The 21,027-nt window shown below is 43.3% G+C and overlaps 1 long non-coding RNA gene across 2 annotated transcripts in view; it reads left to right on the forward strand.

The window, feature by feature from the left end:
• The window catches only part of LOC149317641 (uncharacterized), an 83,306-nt gene that overhangs the window by 21,785 nt on the left and 40,494 nt on the right, over positions 1-21,027 (forward strand). The window contains exon 1 of one of the 2 annotated variants that reach the window (XR_016280752.1): positions 20,493-20,627. The exons of the other annotated variant lie outside the window; for it this stretch is intronic. This is a non-coding gene — a long non-coding RNA (uncharacterized LOC149317641). Of the gene's footprint in view, positions 1-20,492; positions 20,628-21,027 lie in introns of those variants that run through there. 2 annotated transcript variants of the gene reach the window in all.

A 21,027-nucleotide genomic window follows, 5' to 3' on the forward strand; every position in this document is an offset into this window, starting at 1 on the left:
GTGAGCATGTAGCAAACATGGGTTTACCCTTTGGATAACATGAGTTGATCTTTTGGAAATGCGATATATAAATAAAATGTATGATTATGACTATTATTATTAGTTGCATTTTATACCCTGTCTTTCCTATCTTATATCTAACTTTCTAGTGAGCTCAGCGAGAAGCGCATGGCATTCTTCCCTACTTTTGTCTCACATTTACTTTGTAAGGTAGGCCAGGCTAAGTGTGAGAGCAAATGGTCCAAGGGCACTCAGTGAGTTTCACGGCTGAGAAGGAATTTGAATGTAGATCTCTCAAGTCTTGGTTTGCTACTCTAACCATTACATCACCACATTAACCACTACACCATGCTGTGTGTTCCCAGTGTGCAACAGATATGCGATATTACAGAGACCCGCAGCATGTTTGGCCTTGTTATTATTATTGTATGATAATAGGCTAACAGATGTGTGTGTATGTTCCATTCATACCTGTGTGCGTTTAATTAAAAAAGTAAACTTGAAACAAAGAATCTCATGTAAGAGTAAGGTAGGGTTTATTAGTAAGAAGCTGCAAGTCTCAAGCCTCCTTGGAAGATGATCCTCTTTAGGATCTGGTGTGTCCTTTTAATCCTTTTGGGAGCTTATAGTCATTACTTGTTGTGGAGGGCAAAATAGCCTGAAATGTGGAGTTACCACTCAGTGTAAGAACAGCTCTTACCTTCGTTTTTAGAAGTAGGTTTTGGGAATGTGTGTGGCTATAAACTGTGTTCATTCTTGGCTCAGATTAAGAGCTGCAGAGGAGAACATTGTGTTGGCTCCTCTTATAACACTTTGCATGTATGCAAAGCCATATAGTGTTCAAAGTTCTCCACCTACTGTATATACTCATGTATAAGTCAACCTCATGTATAAGTCGAGGGAAGTTTTTGGATCCAAAATCATGGATTTTGATATGACCCGTGGATAAGTCGAGGGGCAAACACTGGAGGATGTTACAAAAGATCTAAAGAGGGGGGAAACAAAGCACCACTTCCCTCCCTATATCTCCCTCTCTGGACCTCTCCCAAGCATCAGTCTCGGCATGGAAAAGGGGAAACAAACCTCGGTGCGTGCGTGCACACACACACTCTTCCCCTTACCAGAAGCATCTCCAAGGCTCATGGCTTGCGAAAAGGAGGACAGAGCCACTGTCTCTCTGCTTGTCACCCCCAGGACTCCCAAGGCTCATAGCTTGCAAAAAGGAGGACAGACCTTTCTCTCTCTCTGCCTTTCACCCCCAGGACTCCAAGGCTCATAACTTGCAAAAATAGAGGACAGACCTTTCTCTCTCTCTGCCTTTCACCCCCAGGACTCCAAGGTTCAGGGCTTGCAGAAATAGAGGACAGACCTCTCTCTCTCTCTCTCTCTGCTTTTCACCCCCAGGACTCCAAGGTTCAGGGCTTGCAAAAATAGAGGACAGACCTTTCTCTCTCTCTGCCTTTCACCCCCAGGACTCCAAGGTTCAGGGCTTGCAGAAATAGAGGACAGACCTTTCTCTCTCTCTCTCTCTGCTTTTCACCCCCAGGACTCCAAGGTTCAGGGCTTGCAAAAATAGAGGACAGACCTTTCTCTCTCTCTGGTTTTCACCCCCAGGACTCCAAGGTTCAGGGCTTGCAAAAATAAGAGGACAGACCTTTCTCTACCTCTCCTTTTCACCCCCAGAACTTCCAGGCAAAATGGGGTACAAGCCAGGGCATACTTTCTGTGTGTTCCTTTCCTCAGCAGCAGCTTGTTAGCTCTGGCAGCACGGGAAGGCTGAGAGGGACACAGACACAGAGAGAGGGAGAGAGGAGGAGAGTGTGCACCGGGGCTTCAAACAGGGAGCCATTACAAGGCTACAGAGAAAGGTGGGCACTTTTTCTTTCAAGAAATGTATTAGCATTAACTCATTGCCCTGTACATAAGTCTACCCATGATTTTGGAGTTCATTTTTGTTTTGTTTTATTGTATTGGTTTTATTGTGTTTTTATTGTATTGTATTGTTTTTTGATGTGCACCGCCCTGATCTCTGGAAGGGGGGTATATAAATAAACTTTTATTATTATTATTATTATTATTATTATTATTATTTTGGGGCATAAATTTTTCAACTTATAGTCGAGTATATATGGTAAATCCTTAGTCTAATGATCCTTGTAGTAGTGCATTGAGGCAGACAAATATTATGAACTGCATGTTACAGATGGAAAAGTGAGGGAGAAAGGATGTTATTAACAGGAGTGGGAATGATGTGGCCCCCCAGATGTTGTTGGACTGGAAGTCCCAGCAGCACTAACCAGCCAAGGTGAGGAATGCTGAGTGTCATAGTTCCAACTACATCTGAAAGGCTACATGATTCCACCCTATCATTGTAGCCTACAAAAGTAAAATGAGGGCACAGTGCATTTTGTGGCCTCCTTCCTCTCCATCCCTCTCTTTTGTGGTGATTCTGTTCTGTCTTAAAATGGAAAGCCTACTGAGAGAAGGTTATTTTTCCTGTTCAGAGTAATTACATGCTAGGTTGCCATTCATTGGCTTTTGCCACAAGCGCCTTCTCTCCCCCCCCCCGCCCCATCTCTTTCTGCCTGATGTGCTATGTTTGGAAGGATGAGGCAGCCAAATATAATAAGCTGTTGGGCTGAAAAGCACAGAGTGCCCTGTGATTTGCTAAATAATTATTGTACAGTGTGTGTAAACCCAGCCGTGGTTGATTTGGTCTTCTCTCCCCAAGCCCTGGCCTAGCAACAGAAATGCACATTGCCATTCCCTTCCCCGTGGTTGGAGTTGGCTAGCATCACTCCATTTTATTTTTATGTCCCCCCCCCCCCCCCGCCGGAAAGCCTGGCTTCGCTTTTAAAAGCTTGTATTTTGTCTCTAGGGATCACTTTTGGGTTTTCCAGTAATCTCTGCTCAGCAGCCAGCAAGATTGCAAGAGACACCTCAAGACAAACCTGTCTCCAGCTAATGCTTCCCTTCTCTACATCCTTTCTCTCCCTGCCTGGGTTTGAAATACATAACTGTGTATATAGATTTCAGGCTTCACTGTGGGTATACCAATGAACAAGACTTGCAGGGTGTGTGGTCCAGCATGAAGTTGCTGAAGTGAAGTGTTGTATATACTTGACTATAAGTCGGCCTCACGTATAAGATCTTGATATGACCTATGTGTAAAACTTAAAGGCATGCAACAAATAATGTAAGTGATGAAACAACAACAACAACAAAACAATGCCAAAGAACTTACTGAATTCCAGCAGGCATAACTGTTTGTGGTCATCCTAAAGGCTGGATGGGTGAGAGTGGAACTGCGATAAATCATGACTCTGCAATGTGTGAAAAGGGAGGTGAAAAGGCACAGGTAGGGCTATGAAAGTGCACACATGTCAAAAAGGATGAAAGGACAAAAACAAAGAGAATGGTGGCTATGGCCCGGTACAGACAGGCGGGGAGCGGCATGCCTGTGCTGATTCTAGGGTTTCAAAGCATGCACCAACCTCACGTTCCGGAACCCTAGTCCGTATGGATTCCATCATCATGGCGGCCTCCTGTCTACATGGCAACCGCCATGATGACATCACCGCCACACAGCAACCAGATGTCACTTCCAGGAAGTGGCGTCATGGTGGCACCGTTTCCCCTTTACAGCACCACAAAAAAGAAGCCACTTAAAAGGGCTTCTTTTTGGCAGCACATCAGTGCTGTGCGGTGCGGCTGCTGCGGCACCGACAAGGGAGAAAGAGGGGCAACATGGAGCCACCCATCTTTACCGGCCCTATGTTAGCGGTGTTTATAGGCTTTAACATCAATGTGCTAATATTGCCAGATTTTGACCCAGGACTATTGACAAACATAAACAAATGTCTTCTTTAAATCTTTTAACACCCTATTTCTTTGGGCTCTCTTTTAAAGAGAATTGCCAAAGAGCTCCTACCTTTACCATTTTCCCCCAGGTATTTGAAAGGATCAGATGTGGCACTGTGGAAGAGAGTGTAGAGGGAGTCGGTGCTTCTCTAACATTTCTAGACTTCAAAGACGTAGCCATGCTAGTCTGGAAAACCAGTTTGCAAAGGGATCTTGTAGCACCTTTGAGACTAACTGAAAGAGGAAAGTTGGTAACATAAGTTTTCATAGACTTGAGTCTCCTTCCTCAGATGCGTGCAACATCTACCAACTTCTCTCTTTCAATTAGTCTCAAAGATTCTACAAGATTCCTTTGCATATTGATTTCCAGACTTATAAATGAGTATAAGCCTGGAATAATACAATAGGCCTAATCCTTGCCTAGCTTACAGAGCAGATTGATGCCATGGGATCAGTATTTATACAAGGCATGGCCAATCCATAAGCCTCCTGCTCCCTCACCAATTGCAGGGCATGCCAGTACACTTCCCTTTTCTATCCTGTCCACATTGGGCTCTGTGTCCAGAAGACACACATTCCTGGACAGCTCCCTGAGATCTTAAATTAAGCTTTCTTGTCTCCTTTTTGTTGTTGTTAATTGTCAAATTGACTTTTACTTTTAGTGACTTTGAATAAAAGATCTTCAAGAGCTCTCTGTTATCAACAGGCCTGCTCCAGACCTGCAAACTCAGAGCTGTGGTTTTCTTGACCTCTGCCCACTTGTCATGTGGTTTTCCTCTTTTCCTACTGCCTCCTACGTTTGTTGTTGTGTACCTTTAAGTTGTTTCTGACTTATGGTGACCCTAAGGCAGACATATCATGGGGTTTTCATGTCTGAATTGAATCCTGATCTCCAGGGTCCTAGCCCTATGCTCAAACCACTACACCAAGTAGGCTCTCACCTTACCTTACCAAGCATTATTGTGTTTTCTAAAGAGCCCTGTCTTCTCACGATGAGGTCCAAGCTACAATAGTCTCAGTTTAGTTATAATTTGGCCTTGAGTGAGAGTTCAGGCTTGATTTGTTCTGAGACATTTATTTGTCTTTTTGGCAGACTGTAGTTTCCTTAGAACTCTCCTTCAGCACCACATTTCAAAAGCGTTGATTCTCTTCTTGTTGGCTTTCTTCACTGTCCAGGTTTCACAACAATATATATCAGAAATCAGAAATAGAATGGCATGTACAATCCTTACCTTGCTATTCAATTATATACCTTTACACTTGAAGATCATGTCTAGTTCTTTCATAGCTGCCCATCCAAGTGCTAAGTCCTCTGATTTCTTGACTAGTCTTCATTTTGATTTATAACTGAGCCCAAGTAGGGAAAATCTTTAACTTTTTTAATGTCTCCATTGCCTGCTTTAAAGTTATGTAAATCATCTGTGCATGTGTTGTGTGCCTTTGAGTAGTTTGCAACTTTGGTGACCCTGAGGTGACCATATCATGGCGTTTTCTTGGCAAGATTTGTTCAGAAGCAGGCTGCCTTTGCCTTTGTATGAGGCTGAAACAGTGTGACTTGGCCAAGGTACCCAGTGACGTAGACTTAGACATGGTTTTTGTAAAAGTTATATTGCATCTTTCCCAGTTGCTTTTCAAGGTGTTTTTGTGGTTTCCCATTTCCCTCAACAGGGTTATTCAGCCTCCTTTCCCTGCAATATTCTTTGAGTCCAAAATCAGCAGTTTGGCTTTGCCTTTTGAAGGTACTTTATGGCCTTGGAAATAATCTCTCCTCTGTATTAGTCCCAACACCAAACAATCTTCTTTTCAAATAGAGGAGAAACTTTTGACACCTGTAACTAATGAAGCCCACACAGATGTCCAATCCAAGTTGTGGAAGATAATGGGAGAACCTCCCTCAAGCCCCTTCCTCTGATTTGGGAACCCCTTTTTGGTTTGGTTATCCTAATAGAGAGCCTGAGAAATGGGAGGAAGAAGTTTGGTGTTATCTCTGATCACTGCAGTCTTACACCTGTCCATGCTTTACATTCCAGCTACATGCTAAATGAGCTCTCAGGCTACTGAAGATAGGGATTTAAGGATTCCCCTTAGGCTGAGAATGTCCCCCTCCCAGAATTCCAAAGCCCTATTTCAGTTTTATCTAGTTCAGTACTCTCCAGATAAGTTGCAGGGATGGCCACCCTCACTGGGGATTGCAAGAGTTGGAGTTCATCATACCTGGGAAAACCAGAGGCCCTTCCATACTATACAATTATACCATTTGATTCCACTTTAACTTTCATCGCAGCATCCTATGGAATCCTGGTTTTTGTAGTGTGTGGGAACTCTTACATACTCTGGCTGAATGTCCCTCGATGAATTGCAAATCTTATGATTGACTAAAAAGCAGCCATCATAGTTGAAGTGGAATTGTAGCTTTATAAATTCCAGGTTGGCAAAGACTGCTCTCTTTCTGTGGTGCTTTGGTTTGCTGTTTTACGGGAAGGTTAACTGCTAGGGGATCTGCTGTGAAATCACTCTCCACCCCTTCACTGTTCATTATATATCATATTTTTGTCTTTTTAATTTTGACATTGAAAAAATGCTTTGATCTCTGGAAAAGTGATTTTTTCTTTCTTTTGAAAAACAATACAATAATACTTGGGGCCTTAGAGCACAAAAACACAAAGCAGAAACACAGACAGTGAGTACTGGCTTTCTCCATGTGATAACATCGTATCGTAGTTTTTTAGTTCTCTTCCCCATGGGAGATGGTTGTAAAAGTGTGTCTTTTTTTATACCTGGAAAAATCCATTCGATAAAAGACACACTTTTGTAACTGTATCCCACAGGAACAGAACAACATAATGTGGTAAGGCATGGAGAAAGTTGCTACTATCTGGCTTCAGCTTTGTTTCTGCTTTGTTTTCTCATGCCTTAAAGCTCTTGTAGATTCCAATCCATTATCTACCAGTTATGTTTCTACAAGACCATGCATTGGTTTTCTGTTTTCTCCCTGTTGCTTTAGTTTTACAGTAAACCTCACCTTTGCTTCCCTTGGGAGGCATAGACAGTTGTTCTGGGATTTATTCAACTGGAAACCATGTATTATTTTTCAGTAACAGCAGGAAAACAAAACATGCCCATTCCTTTGGAGAGGATGTGCTGGACATCTTGATAATGAGCCTTCCTATTATAAAGTCATTTTATGTGTTCAGTTTTTATTCATCACTGCGGAGCAGAAGTCTCACAATGGGGATTCCAGGAAAGCATGTTATTGTCTTCTCCCCCCCCCCCCTTAAAATAGAGGATAACCTAAAATAGCTCTGCGATCATGAAAATATATTTTTTAAAAGCAGCGAGGCTCTGCAACCAGTGATTCAGTGGCCAAATTCTTTTGTGCCGAGCCACCCTTGTTTTCATAACAATTGGACGCCTGCTTATTCTGTTGATGCTACTCCCTTAAATTCTGCTAGAATGGCCCTTCCCTTTGATTTATTGCAACTGAGTCAAGAATTCTTCAGTTAGTTTACAAAGGAGTTTTGAACTGTAAAATTTACAGCCTTCATTATCAGTTATTGATTTATTGAGTGCTGAAGGTAAAGCCTCTGGGCTTAAAGGCAGCTTTCTCCAACATAGCACCTTCCCTATTTGTTGGACTACATCTTCTCATCATTGCGGACCATTTGTCAGCCTCTTTGGGGATGATGGGAATTGTAAGGAGTACATTTAGAACAGTGATTCCTAAACGTTGGTCCTCCAGATGTTTTGGACTTCAGCTCCCAGAAGCCCCAGTCAGCTTGGCCAGTAATCCGAAATACTAAGAGATGAAGTTGAAAACATCTGGAGGACCAAAGTTTGGGAACCACTGATCTAAAAAGTGCTGAATAATTGAATACTCTAAGAGCTAATCCATATTACACAAATAAAGCAGTTTGACACCTCTTTAACTGTCATGGTGCCATCCTGTGGAATGCTGGGATTTGTAGTGTGGTGAAGTATTCAGCTTGGTGTATCAGAGAGCTCTAGTGCCTCATCAACCCTCTCTGGAGGTGATGGGAGTTGTAAGGGGCACATTTAGAGGTTGCTGAGTAATTTGAACACTATTTAAGTAATGCACACTTCAGAAATACAGCAGTTTGACACCACTTTAATTGCCATGGTGCTGTCCTGTGAAACGTTGAGATCTGAAGTTTGGTGAGGTATTCAGCTTGATTTGTCAGAGAGCTCTGGTGCCTCACCAAACTACAAACCAAACCACAGGATTAAATTTGTGTCAAACTGCTTTATTTTTGCAGTATGGATATCCACCAAGACTGAAAAAGCACCTTTGAGACCAACTATGCAAAAGATGTTGTAACGTAAGCTTTTGTAGACATGGTCTGCTTCCTCAGGTGCAGGTAAGGAAGATGGTATCTGAAAAAGTAGACCTAGGTCCAAAACACATTGCAGAAATAATCCAGTTTGAGACCATTTTAACTGTCCTGGCTCAGTGCTAGGGAATCCTGGGAAGTATAGTTTAATGTGGAAACTGAGCTCTCTGACAAAGAAGACAAAGTGTCTCACAAAACTGCAATTCCCCAAATCCCCTAGCATTGAGCCAGGGCAGTTAAAGTGGTCTCAAAATGGATTATTTCTGCAGTGTGTTTGGGAATCTAGAGTACAAAAGCTTATGCTATAACTTCTGTTGCATAGTTTGTCTTAAAGGTGCTACAAGATCCCTTTGCATACTGATAGTCCAGGCTAACATTGCTGTCTCTAAATTCTAAGACGGAGCAATATGCAAGATACATTTTCATTTATATCCAAAAGAAAAGAAAAACCTCCAATAAAAATGCCCACACTACACCATTATAGAGTGAATCTTATCTGTCTTTCATAGTCTATTGTGTCTCATTGTACAATTGCCCCAACTTTGGCGTTCATGGATGAGAGCACCCATGTGTTATTGGGTTGCTGGGAAGAGCTGTGATGTTGAACTGCAGGTTATATTGTTCCTCACCACTGGCTATACAGAGTAGGTCTCCTGGACATTGTACTCCAACAGCATCTGGAGGGTTGAGCTTTGCCCTCCAATTCCTCTAGACCAAAATGCTCTGTTGGTTTCTCACATGACAGAATGGTTACCATTCACTAGGTGAAGCGCTGCTCACCTTTGCTGTGGAAGCCAAACAATCCCACCACCGCTCATGTTGGATGGTCCAATTAAGTAATGTCATAAAGATGCAGGGAAAGAGGAAAACAGTGCTTGGGTCTAGGTGGTGTGGAAGAATGTAAGATGTTTCTAGGGAGAGGGAAGGACTCCTTGTCCCTGGTGGTGGAGAGCTTGGAGAATGGGTAGGATCTCAAACATAATATCTGCCTGGTAGATTCCACGCTCGAGTATTACTGTATCTCTTGAGGGTCTGCATACTAAGATTTGAGCGCTTCTTCAAGGCATGTGCTCCAGTACTCTGAACACCTTGCTGCTCTGTAGCACATATACAGCTTGACCTCTATGAAAAGGTCAGACTATGCATCCAGATTAGGATGTGGGACCCCCTGCTGTTCAGTGAGAGATTGCCACCAGAGGAGAATACAGTAGTTGGCATGGCAGAGCCTGGAAAGCAAGATCTAACTCTTTTGGGCACCTCTTTGAAGTGAGATTCTATTTATTTATTTACCACTCATATTTATATATTGCCTTTTATATATTGCTGAGCTCCAGATTATGTGCACAGCTGTCCTTTGCTTTTTTCACTTTATCCTCACAACAGTCCTCTAGGCTAGGGTGAAAGAGAAGAGTGTGCTCAGGAACAATCATGTCTGCCTTTTGTCCACTTCTGCATGTCACCAAGACCTAGGCTTTGACAGGAGTACCAGCCATATCCACAATAAATTGTCCTCAAAACCCCAAGTATTACATTTGATTTCTTTTCCTCTCCAGGGACAGACCTTTCTAAAGAAGTCACCTACCCTAGCACATGAGGAAACGAGCCACCAGTCTAAATCTGAGAAGAATGGGATCTGATCAGAAGAACTGGATTGATCTTAGGTCCCCTGCATCTTCCATTTTCTTTCCCAGTGGTGGAGCCCCAGATGACAATTTGTCCTGCCTCATGAGAGCCAGCAAGGCATAGTCATTTAAGCATTGTACTACGAATCTGGAAACTAGAATGTAGCAAGATCTTGTAGCACCTTTGAGACTAACTGAAAGAAAGAAATTGGCAGCATGAGCTTTCATAGACTTCAGTCTACTTCCTCAGTTGCAGAAGTAGACTGAAGTCTATGAAAGCTCATGCTGCCAATTTCTTTCAGTTAGTCTCAAAGGTGCTACAAGATCTCTCTATGTACTGATTCTACATACTGTACTAACACATTCCCACTTACCGATAAATCAGTTTCTGAGCCGCATCCTTAATTCGGTTCTGCAGCAGAGCATGGTTAGCATTACGTTTGAGCTGGAGGAGGCAGGCCGGGGAGGACAGAGGAGGCAGGATGGGAGGACGGAGCAAGCAGAAACAAGTAGAAGAAGTAGTGGAAAAAGGCCGGGGACAAAGAGGCAAGGGATGGGAGAAGGCAGCGGAAGAAGGCTGGAGACAGAGAGGCAAGGGACAGAAAAGCTGATGATGGGAGAAGGCCAGGGCCATTGCAGCTGCCCCCCCCCCCCCATCACAGGGAGTGGATTCGAATCTGCATGGTTCACATTGGGCTGAATCGATTTATTTCAAAATAAATCGATTCAAACAAAAAGAACTGGGGAAAAAGTGTCTTTTTGATGCGGGTTCAATGGGTGAAAAGCATGCCTCCCCTTTTGGAATCGCTTCTGCAATTCGAATTAAGTGGGAACCATGCTCTTTTAAACTGGTTCATACCGAATCACGATCCAGTTTAAAAGGTAGTGGGAATGAGGCCACAGCTATATCACTCTGGAGAGCAGAGTTCAGTTCCCACTTGGTCATGAAACCCACTGGATGGGTCATTTTAACTAGCTTGTGCCCATTCCCCCCCCCCCCCCCCCACCACAAGCCACCTATCAAACTAATGATAATCACTTAAACAAAGGGCTTCCTCCTCAACTCTTTCCTTAATTCCTTTCTCCTTCCAAGAACTAATTAATACTAGGTAAAACTTAATACAAAAAGGGTCCCTTTGCAGAGGGGCCATATGAAGGGTGAAGAAGCATGGCTCCAATAGGTGTCCCTGAAAGCAGCTCCATCCAGAGGAATGACTGCTCACATCAGTTTCAGCTAGAACCTCCCTCTGCAATTGCAAAATCAGAATGAGATGCACTCTGGCTTTGCAACCGCAGAGATCACAGTAGTGTAGTGTGCTACATCACACAGTCTTAGAATTACCTTCTATAGAACTCTAGTGCTACAGTGGGAGCCAGCATGGTGTAGTGGTTTGCGCATTGGACTATGACTCTGGAAACGAGGGTTTGAATCCCAGCTTGGCCATGTAAGCCCACAGGGATGACCTTGGGCAAGTCACACTTTCTCAGTGTCAGAGGATGACAATGACCAACCTCTGAAGAAACGTGCCAAGAAAACCCAATAATAGGTTCACCATAAGTCAGAAATGACTTGAAAGCACACAAAAACAACAACAAAAAAGGTGCTACAATGCCGGGAAATAGACTGGAGTTTATAGAAAAGTCTTAATTCCTTAGGAAACTATAAACCCCAGGATTTCATGGAATTGCACCATGGCAGTTATAGTGATATCAGACCCCAGTAACTATGCCATGCAATGGTTCTCAACTTTTGGTCCTGCAGATGTTTGAACCTCAAGTTCCTGCCAGCTTTGTCAGTGATCAGGAATTCTGTGAGTTGAAATCCCAAATGTCTGGAGTGACTGAAGGTTGAGAACCACTGGTGCAGTGTAATATAGGCTTATTGTCCACAAGGTTGGTGCTTCCATCAGCTTGGAACACACAGCTGGTTCCTCTCACCTTGGGGAGTAGAAGTCCTCCTACACACAGGAGGAAGAGGAGGCAAGGAGGGATAACCTTCAGCAAATCCTTCTCACCTGCATTTGCTTGCATTATCACCGGATGCTACTGTGTTTCCCTCTGAGAGCTGCATAGCCCAGCTCAATCCTTCTCTGACATTTTCAAGGCCATCAGCCATCTGGAATATTGCTCAAATGGTGGGCCTTCTAGACCCTTATCACTAACTACAGCTTTATCACAGCAAAATACCATAATACAGACTAGGGATCACTTCTCAGCCTTTTGGCTAAGATCAAGTGTAATACAGACTAGGGATCAATATATTATACTTCTCTATCAAAGGGGAGAAAACAAATTTTAGCTCTGGAATTAAAGAACAGAAAAGGAGAGCAAGCATGGTGTAGTGGTTTGAGGGTTGTACTATGATCCAGGAGACTAGGGTTCGAATCCCTGCTCTGCCATGTAAACCCACTGGATGACCCTGGGCATGTTACATTTCTCTCAGTCTCAGATGATGGGTTTGCCTTATGATCACTGTAAGTCTGATGAAACTTGTCAAGAAAACCCTATGATAGGTTTACCTTAGGATCACTGTAAGTTGGAAATGATTTCAATGCACACAGCAGCAACAATAAACAACAACAAAGGGGTGAGGAAAGCACAGTCCTGGGGCTATATCCTTCGCCAGGCTGACTTTCTTTTTTCTTTTTTTGCAGATTTGGTAACCCCTGGAGCCTTTTTTGGGGGAAATGGCTTCTTTTGGAAATGTCCAGGACTGGCAGTTCACCTTTTACATAGGACACATGAGTTCCCTGCGCTGTTAAACAATTTTTGTGGGTGTGTTAAAAAAACCACGCTTGTTCAAAACAAGATGCAGATGTTTTGACAGACATTCCTGGTTATGTTTTTGGCAATTTGGGGAACTTTTGGTAGACTGTGTAGCCACTGGAGTGCAAGGGCAGAAAATTGCCCCCCCCCCCCCCCACCATGTACAAAGCTGCCAAACTCTGGGCTATAGTTGTTCTAACCAAAATAAAGATGGGTCTTTACAAATGCCTGGTGGACACAACTTCATCCAGAGTTGATTTTGCCCCATTTTCTAGACCTGCTAAGTTCCCAAACCCATAGATCCTCATCAAAGAAATTATTCTTTTTTACTCAGTGAACAATTAGTCAGCTTGCAGCCAGTGTCTCAAGTTGTCATTGTTTTGAGTTTGCTTTTGGCATCTTGCTTTCTTAAGTTTGCATTGACATTTATCTCCTTAAAACAGCTTCTTCATTACCCTTTTCTCCCCAAAGAATTTGGGCTGTAGCATGTTCGACTGACAGGGGGTGGAGATGGTCTGCATTGTTTTCAGTCCACAGTTGTGTGGATTATGGGAGTTGCAGTGGCACACACTGGGAAGGTACCAGGGTGGAAAAGGTTGTACCTGCGTAACCTATGACAAACAGCCTGGGCTGGGCTATGTCATCCATGTTTCTGCTTTTGTGGCTTCCTTAGGACTACAGTGGGTAGGTTGCCAGGCAGCTTATGGGCCAAAGTATGTGGCTATGGACCGTTTTGAAAAAGTTACTTTTCTGGACTGCATCTCCCAGAATCTCCCAACTATCCTGGCCAGTGACCATGCTGGGGGATTCTGAGCACTGTAATTCAGAAAGGTAATGTTAGCAAGCTCTAATTTGTTGAATTAGAAGTTATCCATGGTTGGATGCATCTATATATGTTGAAAAATAGCAGTGATGAGGAAGCCTTGGTACATGGTAGACCAAATAGATTAGAATATTTACATATTTTTTTACATGAGAAGGTGTGGAAGAATGGAAGAGGACTGAGTCATATGAATACCCATCTGGAGTCTGAAATATTTGTTTTTGTTCCTGTTTGCTGTCAAGTTGACTTTGATGTTTATCACACTATACTCTTAAAGTGCTACTATTCCACTTTGACTCCTCTAGCTGCCTCCTGTTGCATTCTGGGATTTGCAGTTTTAAGGAGGGGTATTTAGAATTCTCAGGCAGAGAACTCTGCCTGAGAATTCTAAATACTCCTCCTTAAAACTGCCAATCCCAGAATGCAACAGGAGGCAGCTAAAGGAGTCAAAGTGGAATAGTAGCACTTTAAGAGTATAGTGTGATAAACCTTTTTGACTCATAGTTATTTTATGAATGAGAAACTTTCAAGAGCCCAGGCATTGACTGCCCTGCTCAGATCTTTTAAACTTCATCTCTGTGGCTTCCTAGATTTAATAAACCCACCTGTAATGTGGTCTTCCTGTGTTCTGCCTTCTTTCCACTTTACCAAACCTTGCTGTCTTTTCTACTGAGTTGATTTGTCTCATGATATGGGTAAAGTTTGACGGCCTTAGTTTGGTCATCTTTGCTTCTAGTGAGAGCTCAGGCTTGATTTGCTCTAAGATCCATTCATTTGTCTTTTTAGCAGTATTAATAAAAATTTCTCTAGCACCATAAATAAAATTCATTGATTTTTTTCCTGCCAGCTTTCTTCACTGTCTACCTTTCACAGCCATACACAGAAATTGGAAATATTGTGGCCTGGATGACTTTGGATTTAGTATATAATTTTGTATCTTTATGCTTAAGTCAGAAGTATTACAGCATAGTTAATAGGCTGCCAGCTTGTGAGAACTAGCTAGTAAATTGTAGATCAGAGTGAAAAACTTAGAATCCTCCAGATTTTGTTTTAGATCACAGTACTAAGAACTCCTTACCACTGGATGTATTAGCTAAGGCTGTTGGTAGGTGCAAGGCATCATCATCTGGAGAACCATAGGTTGCCACACCTATGGTTGGTGAAATTTTTAAATGATCATAGCTATTAAGTAAGCCAGCATGGTGTAGTGGTCTAAGCACTGGACTATGACTCTGGAAACCAGAGTTCAAATCCTGGTTCAGCCAGATAAACTCACTGGGTGACCGTGGGCAAGTCCACTCTCTCAGCTTCAGAGGATTGGCAGTGGGAAAGCCCCCTCTGAAGAAACTTGGCAAGAAATCTCCATGATAGGTTCTCCTTGGGTCTACATAAGTTGGAAACACCTTGAGGGTACCCCACAACAACATCATCATTATTCAACATCTTTATCAATGACCTGGATGACAGGATTGGGAGCATACTTATCAAATTTGCAGATGACACCAAATTAGGAGGAATACCTAATACTTCAGAGGACCAGATCAACATTCAAAATGACCTGAATAGACTAGAAAGCTGGGCCAAAGCTAACAAAATGAAATTCAACACGGAGAAATGTAAGGTACTGCACTTAGGGCAGAAAAATAAAATGCACAGATATAGGATGGGGGACACCTGGCTGAATGAAACTACACATGAAAGGGATCTGGGCGTCCAAGTGGACCACAAGTTGAATATGAGTGAACAGCGCGATGCAGCAGCTAAAAAGGCCAATGCAATTTTAGGCTGCCTCAATAAAAGTATTGTGTCTAGATCAAGAGAAGTAATAGAGCCACTGTATTCTGTTTTGGTCAGGACCCACCTGGTATACTGTGTCCAGTTCTGGGCGCCACAATTTAAAAAGGATGTTGAGAAACTGGAGCGTGTCCAAAGGAGGGCAACTAAAATGGTGAAAGGTCTGGAAACCATGTCCTATGAGGAACGACTCAGGGAGCTGGGGAAGTTTAGTCTGGAGAAGAGAAGGTTAAGAGGTGATATGATAGCCCTGTTTAAATATTTGAAAGGAAGTCATATTGAGGAGGGAGCAAGCTTGTTTTCTGCTGCTCCAGAGAACAGGACCCGGAACAATGGATGCAAGCTGAAGGAAAAGAGATTCCACCTCAACATTAGGAGGAACTTCCTGACAGTAAGGGCTGTTCGAAAGTGGAACACACTCCCTCACAGTATAGTGGAGTCTCCTTCCCTGGAGATTTTCAAACAGAGGCTGGATGGCCATCTGTTGGGGATGCTTTGATTTGGATTTCCTGCATGTCAAGGGTTGGACTAGATGGCCCTTGTGGTCTCTTCCAACTCTATGATTCTATGATCAACAAGTATTGACAGCAACAGCTATCCTGTCACTTCTTGTCTGTTAGGGTTGCTGTGTCATAGGTAGTTTTTATGTACCATTCTGAAGTTCAGCAATGTGAAAGAATGATTATATAATTTCAAGTGGTGTTGCCAGCTTTTTCTTTTCCAGTCAAAACAAAAAGGACTTTTGAAACACCTTAGATATTAAACTGATTTTATTTGACACATAGAGGCAGTGTTGTATAATGGTTTGAGAGTTAGACTAGGACTTGGGAAGACATGGTTCGAATCCCCACTTGGCAATGATAACCTACTGGGTTGACCTTGAGCAAGTCACACTCTCTCACCCTCAGAGGAAGGCAAAGACAAATCTCCTATGAACAAATCTTGCTGAGGAAACCCCATGATAGGTTCACCTTAGGGTTGCTATAAGTAAGAAACGGTTTGAACAAACAACAACAAGACAATCTTGCATTGATAACTGGATTAAGATGAGTAAATTTACAATCTTGCATTGATAACTGGATTAAGATATGTAGCATGATAACAAGCCTTTGTCCCTATTCAAGTTGGACCTCTTAATGCATTTTTTCCAGCTGTTTTGCAACAGAATCTGCCTTTTTGATATTCTTTTGTTCACAGATGGCCACCTGGTCACAGACAAAGCCTCCTCAGAGACTAAAGTGACCCCACACAGCCTTTTGAGTACTGCTGTGTCTGATACCAGCGTTTTGTTCTTTTATTCTTCATTTGCATAAACCAGGATCCCAGATTGTGCTGCCACAGTATAAAGCTCCACCAGAAAGCATTGGATGCTTCCTTCTTCAATTGAGTGTTCGACTAGGCCTGTAGGAGACCAGGGTTCGAATCCTTGTTCAGTCATGGCAGCCAAACTACAAATCCCAGGATTCCATGGGATCTAGCCATGGCTGTTAAAGTGGAATTAATATGCTGTTGTAGTGTACTGTGAAAAAGAGTGGTGAACATGTGGCCTACCCTAATATTGTTGGACTGAACCTCCCATTGGTCCTAGCTAGTGTAAACAGTTGTGAGGTATGAGTGTGTGCACTGTGTGGATTGCATAGATCCATGATGGTGGTAATAAGCAATTATTTGAAGGTCTTTAGTGTTCAAAGTATTTTACATAGATTGAAAACATTTGATGTCCATATCCCTGTGATCCATATTGTAGTTTTGTAATGTTTCCATAGTGTGATAGAATTTGCCTAAAGCTGCCAAGCAGATTTGTGTTGATCAATATTGTTGATCAGTGTCTGCATTCATTTGTATTGAGGTTCCAGAAATCACTCCATCTCTACTTGCTCTAGATTTTGCAGAATTTATGAATGGTGCATTCCTGGAGTAGTTGGAAAGAGTCGGTGGGGTCTGATTTGGTAGACCATTGGATCAAATAAACCGGTTTAATAAATTATTGCAGATTGAATATGAACAATATAATCAGAAACACCCAGTATGTGACAAGTGTCTGAACTTGTAGTGAGAAGCTATGGTACTTTAGAACTTGATTAATTAGTTGGCTGAGGAAGGAACTAACTGGGACCAATTAGTAAATTAATCTGTTGGAATTGCCACTTGAAAATGCTGTCAGGGTTCCATGTGATTAATGCAACGTTTTGAGTGTCTGGTGTGTTTTTCAAATCTAACTTGCAACCATTGGCTCGTCTTCAGGTCTCACACAGGAATATCAGATTAGATCAGAGGCCTATGGAGGGTTCAGTTATGGGCACCTCATTTTAAGAAGAATATAGTCATGTTGGAGAAAGTTCAGAGAAGGGCAACAAGGACGATAAGAGCTATGGAGAACAAAACATATGAGGAAAGATTGAAGAAGCTGGGCATGTTCACCTTGGTGAAGAGAAGATTAAGGGCTAGCATGGCTGTGCTCTTTAAACACATCAGGGGCTATCAGAGAGAGGAGAGGACAGATCTGTTCTCTGCTGCCCCAGAAGTTTGAAATGTAGGACATATCCTGGCAAAGGAGGATACCTGGACATCCATCCCTAGAGGATGGGACTAGGTCTAATGGTTTTAAATTACAGCAGAGTAGATTTTGGACATAAGAAGAAACATCTTGGCAGTAAGAGTGGGTCAGCAATGAAACCAATCACCTAGAGAAATGATGGGTTCTCCTTCTCTGGACATATCCAACAAAGAGGCTGAACAGATGTGGGGGGGTTAGACTCTATGGTCCATGAGGATCCTTCCAACTCTATGATTCTATTTTTTGTTGTTGTTGTTGTATCAAGTTGTTTCCAAATTATGGCATTTGTAAGGTGAACCTATCATAGGGGCTTTCTGAAGCTGGGTGTGTGACGCTTGAGATGTTCCAGTGGGTTTCCATGGCTAAGCAGTGATACAAACCCTGGGCTCAGGTCATAGTCCAGTGGTCAAACCACTACACCAGGGGTCGACAATCTATGGCCCACGGGCCGGTTCCGGCCCGGCGAGGCCTTGGGACCGGCCCCAGCCCGGTCCTGCCGCCGATTGCCGCCCCCACCGCAGCTTCCGCGCCGCTCTGGGCGCCATTTTGAGTTTGGCCCCCCAGTTGTCTGAGGGACAGCAACCCGGCCCCCGGCTCAAAAAGGTTGCCTACCCCTGCACTACACCATGCTAGATCTACCTAAGAGTCTAACTCTCTTCATGTTTGCAGAGTATTCCCACTTTTCAGATTAAAGGCAGGGGCAGGATGATACAGAGGGAATTCACAGCCTTGATGACAACTTAAATTTAGGTTGCATCCACACTACAGAAATAATCCAGTTTGACAACACCTTAACAGGAGCCCTGGTGGCACAGTGGCTTGGCCTCAGAGGGAGCGATCAGGCAGACCCAGCAACATCAGGGACTGCCTGAAGGAAGAGGCCCCTCCCTCCTCAACTGTCATCTTGGCCTCAGAGGGAGCGATAAGGCAGACCCAGCAACATCAGGGACTGCCTGAAGGAAGAGGCCCCTCCCTCCTCAACTGTCATCTTGGCCTCAGAGGGAGCGATCAGGCAGACCCAGCAACATCAGGGACTGCCTGAAGGACGAGACTTCTCCCGCCTTTAATTGTCACCTTATATTTGTATTGTATTCAATTTTTACTGTACACCGCTATGATCATTGCGGAATAGCGGTCTATAAATAAAACAAATTATTATTATTATTATTATTATTATTATTATTATTATTATTAAATGCCAGTACTACGGTCACTCACTCTTATACCACAAAGTTGTGAGTTCAATCCCAGCCAGAGGCTCAGGGTCAATTCAGCCTGTGATCCTTCTGAAGTCCCTAAAATGAATACCTAGCTTGTTGGGGGCAAGTAGTTTACAGTTGTAAACTGCTTAGAGATTGCTTAGTGTGGTATGAAGTGGTATATAAATGAATCTGCTGTTGCTACTGCTATTAATTGCTGTGGCTCAGTGCTATGGAATTCTAGGAACTGTAATTTTGTTAGACATTTCACTTTCTCTCTCAGAGAGCTCTGCTGCCACAACAAACTATAATTCCCAGAATTCCATATCACTGAGCCATGGCAATTAAATTGGTGTCAAACTGGGCTATTTCTGCAGTGCGGATGTAGCCCTAATGATGGCTCTACCAGCTCATAGTAAAAGAGTGGGTTGGGTTAAAGCAACCAGTGTAGCTTTTTCCAGATACTGTGCTGGCAATGAGAGCTGCATCTCTCCCTTACAGATTTCCTGTTTCATAAAAAACAACGCTCCCTCACATCCTTCATTTGATACATCCAGGACATGTTCATAGAGGCATATGTGTATGAGCCATACTTTCTTATCCATCCTGCCCCCCAGGATTAGTGATTGTACCAGTGTGGCCTAGTGTTTGGAGTACTGGACTAGAAATCTGGCAGACCAGGAATCAAATCCCTGCTTAACCATGGAATCCTGCTGGGTTTGGGCACGTCACCGTGTCTCACCCTCAGAGGAAGGGCATGGCAAACTCCCTCTAAATAAAACTTGCCGAGAAAGGTATATTATAGGTTTGCCTCCACTTGAAGACACACAACAACAAAGTTTTATACAGGGAGATTGAATTTTCTCACCTTGCTTTCTCTCTGTAGTGCAGAGAGCTCTCTACTCAGGTATGGCATGGCAAACCCCATCAAGACAAATCTTGCCAAGAAACCTATAGGATAGGATTGAAAGCATGCAACAACAAAGTTTCATGTAAGGAGGTGAGCTGTCTGAATTTTCTCACCTTGCCTCTTTCTCTCTATGGTGCAGAAGCTCTTAACTCAGGTAGGAGGACACACCTGCTCACCTGAGCACATGTTCACTGGAAGCAGCCGTTGCTTAAGCCTATACATAGTCCAGGTGACTGCAAACAGAATATGAGTTGCAAAAGAATAAGGACAGCCAGTGTATCTTTGAGCCTCAGCCGTGTCTCTCTCCCAAAACCCATTTCAGCCAGGCTGGGAAACATTCCTAATATTTCCTGTAAAATAGCTGCCGCGCCTGTCTTGCAGTCACCTTTCGTCAGCATCTCAATTCCCCATGAAATAATTGCTAGCCTTGTCTCTGTGCTATTAATAGCCTCCTATTCATGCAAACATGATCTCACTTGCTGGCAAGGCTGAGCTGTGATGCTGCTTCTTTTCTTTTTTCAGGGAGCAGGGAAAGTGGGGTGGGGAGGGAGTGAATGTTTGTGCCATTTGTATGCCTGAGCCAGAGCTGCTGTGAAAGGTCAGTCACATGGATCCCACGGGTTTTCCAGTATTTTTGTGGATCAGGGTGACTGATGGCCACATGACGGTGCGTTTGCGGATGGCTGATCAGAGCCCAGATTGGATGCCTAGGCTGGGAGATTGGGGAATGAAAAGACTCTGTTTGTGTAAGTGGATTCATGGCAGGGCTGGGCCTTTGCTGCCAGAGGGGTGGCTCCATGAAATGGCAAAGCCGGGTTTGCCTTCTGCTTCTAGAGAACACTTGAAGGGATTAGAGGCTGCGTCTTGCGAGATCAGTGCGATGGCTGCTGATACTCCTAATCCAATTCTGAAAATTGAATCATAGGGAAAGAAAAGTTTCTCCCTCTCCCTCTCTCTCTGTATATATAAGAGAAAATCTCTGAGTCATAATCCTGAATTGTACAGAGTGGTATTGTTTGTGCTCTCTTATTCCCTGCTGACTAATGCAGGATGAAGAGTGGGTACTTGTCAGCAAAAAATATGTAGCCTTCTTCCGACTCCTGCTGTTTACAAGGACACCTTAAGTAATTATCCCCCTGTGTTTAT

The sequence above is a fragment of the Sceloporus occidentalis genome, unplaced genomic scaffold (assembly GCF_023333645.1).
Source record: "Sceloporus occidentalis isolate IW3139 unplaced genomic scaffold, rSceOcc1.0.p SCAF_3, whole genome shotgun sequence".
NCBI classification, from domain to species: Eukaryota; Metazoa; Chordata; class Lepidosauria; order Squamata; family Phrynosomatidae; genus Sceloporus; species Sceloporus occidentalis.